Source organism: Poecilia reticulata, linkage group LG5, assembly GCF_000633615.1.
Source record: "Poecilia reticulata strain Guanapo linkage group LG5, Guppy_female_1.0+MT, whole genome shotgun sequence".
NCBI classification, from domain to species: Eukaryota; Metazoa; Chordata; class Actinopteri; order Cyprinodontiformes; family Poeciliidae; genus Poecilia; species Poecilia reticulata.
Window position 1 is genome coordinate 29,628,404 of NC_024335.1, and position 2,704 is coordinate 29,631,107.

The following is a 2,704-nucleotide window of genomic DNA, read 5'->3' on the forward strand; positions in this document are numbered from 1 at the left end:
TAAATATTGTCACCTTCCTATTTCTTCATCAAGTAGTGATTTAGGGTATTATTTTAGGAAGGTGACAATATGATGTCATCAAACCTGGTATTAAGAAAAACATTTTGAACTCCTCTCAGCTAATTAATTACAGGCCTGTTTCTAAGTTACAGCTATTTAAAAACATCTTACAAAGAACCCCCCCACCCCCTAATTTCTTCAAGATCAATGCAAAATGTTTGGTAAAAACCAATCTGGTTTTCATAAAATGCATTCAACAGATTCCTTTAGCTTTGCTTAAAGGACCCAGTGACACCATGACGGCTGCAATCACTGTGAAAGTTACTGTTTGAGTCTCATTAGGTATTTTAGAAGCCTTTGACATCGTCAGTCCACCGTCTTAATCAGCATACTGTATAGTTTAGTCGAGATCTTTGGAACCATTTTAAGAGCCTTCAGGTTCCATGCAAACCAGATTTAAAAGTAACTTTTTTCTTAAATCCAAGTCAAATCTCAAGAATTTGATCCTAAGTCAGAGTCAAGCTTCAAGTCATTTATTTTGGTGATTTCATTGCGAGTTAGAGACTCTTTTATAAACCACCACGTCAGACTCCAACAGGTCTAACACGTGAGGGAACTCATGGCGGTCTTCCGGGCCCACTTGGAATATCTTCAGAATATCTCCTTAACTTTTATGCAGATGACATCCAGCTGTTCCTTCAACAATTCTCTCAAGTATCTTGCAAAGAAAACAAATTACTCGTCAACTGAACTCTGGGAATACTTAGCATCCGACCACGACCTTTTAGAAAACAGTTCCTGTGATCAGGCAACAGTTCTGACCTCTGAACTAGGGATGCACCGATTTACCTGTGCCGATTTCCTTAATTTTGGAAGATCGGTCGATACTTACGCGTGAAGCCGATCTTATCTACCTCAACAAAGGTCTAAAAATGAACTATATCCTCTTCTGTTCTCTCATTAGAGGTCTGACTGACAGATCGGCTCACCAGGTCATGTCTGCACGTTGGCAGTTATCAATAGTCGCCCCACTGTTGACAACTTTCTTGCTACATTTAACGGCATTTCAGACAAAAAAAAATTGGTATCAGCCAAAATCGGAATCGGCAGGTCAGGGTTTTTAAAGATCGGTAATCATCGATTATCCAGAAAACTGCAATCGGTGACCCACTAGTCGTATGGGAGAATGACATGTCACCAAGTGGCAACAATGTCACTCAGCAACATGTGTGTAAGCTCCTGGAGTTTGAAAATATTCCACATCTTGGGAAAGTGAAGCTCCAAACTCAAACAGAAAATATCAAAATACAAAAAACTTCAAGTAAAAAAAAAAAACAAGAAAAAAACACCTGTAACAGTACTGAGGTGAAACAGCAATAAAGACAGCAAGAACAAGTATGATTCACTGCTGGGGCACAGTGGATGCATTTAATGAGTCAGACATACAAAAATAAATCACGACAAAGCAACACATGTACTGTACAAATTAAAAACCTGAAAGGAAAACAAAAAAAAAGTAATTGCTGAGAGGACGAGAGGAGAGAACGTCCCGGTGGAGACGCGATGGACGCCGCTGCAGGAACACGTGACACGTCTGACGGGACGGGGCGGAGGGCGACCGGCGAGCTCTAAGTGCGACGCCTCCGACACGATCCCCAACATGGAGAAAAAAAATTGTAAAAATTAAAGGGTCGTTTCACAACTTTGATGATATATATCCAAAAGCAAAACCTCTTAAGAATTGTACAAGTATAAAAAAGCTACAAACATTAATAAATTACATCACTGACACAGAAACACTTCACAAGGTGCTAGTAAAATAATTCTGAAACCTTCAGGATACTAGAAGTCGGACAAGTGGCTGGTCATAGAAACTTTGTGGGGTATTTTTTTTGTGTGTTTTTTTTTCTCTTTTCTACAGTTTTCTTCTCCTCAAAGCTTCACTTCTCGCTCAAACAGAATCACAATACAGTTAGCTTTGTGTATGTAAGGCCATATGACGATAAACATGTTGGCTAATTCCTTCTGTTGTTTCCCCAGGCAGCACTGATGACCGGAGAGATGGAAAAGGAGGACAATATCGGAAATTCATATACACACATAGATACTTTTCAAATTAAATTATTAAAAAAAAAAAAAAGTTAAAATGTAGAATTAAGTGGGAGGCAAAAAAAAAAAGATACAAAAAGTTAAAAGGCTATGTACAAAGCTACATTCTATACAGTGGAGCCATAAAAAAACAACAACAACACAGAAACAAGTGGGAAGTGTGCTGTGCTGCCTGTGGAAGCAAAGGAAGAGAGAAAGTATCCCCGTGTGACTGCGTCTCTGTCAGGGATGAGGCTTATCGTCGTGTTCCCGCGTCGCGTCCCTGCTCCTCCGCTTCCCCCCCCCCCCCCCCCCTGGTTTCCCTGGTCCGGTCCGGTCCGGTACGCCGATGTGCATCGTCCTACGTTCACATTGGAGAAACGTCCGGACTCGGTGTGCTTTGTGCTTTACAGTCTTTTTTTTCCGTTATTCTATCTAACGACTCGAACTAGAATAAATAAGTGGCGGCGCTGATAGTGCTCTGCGAACGTTAAGTGTGGACGTGAAGGCATAAATGCTGCTTGGGGTTGGTGCTGATCTGATCCGATCCGATCCGACGCTCCAGGAAGATTCCGTCTCAGTCTGACAATGATAAGCTGCATCCGTGGGTAGGAGC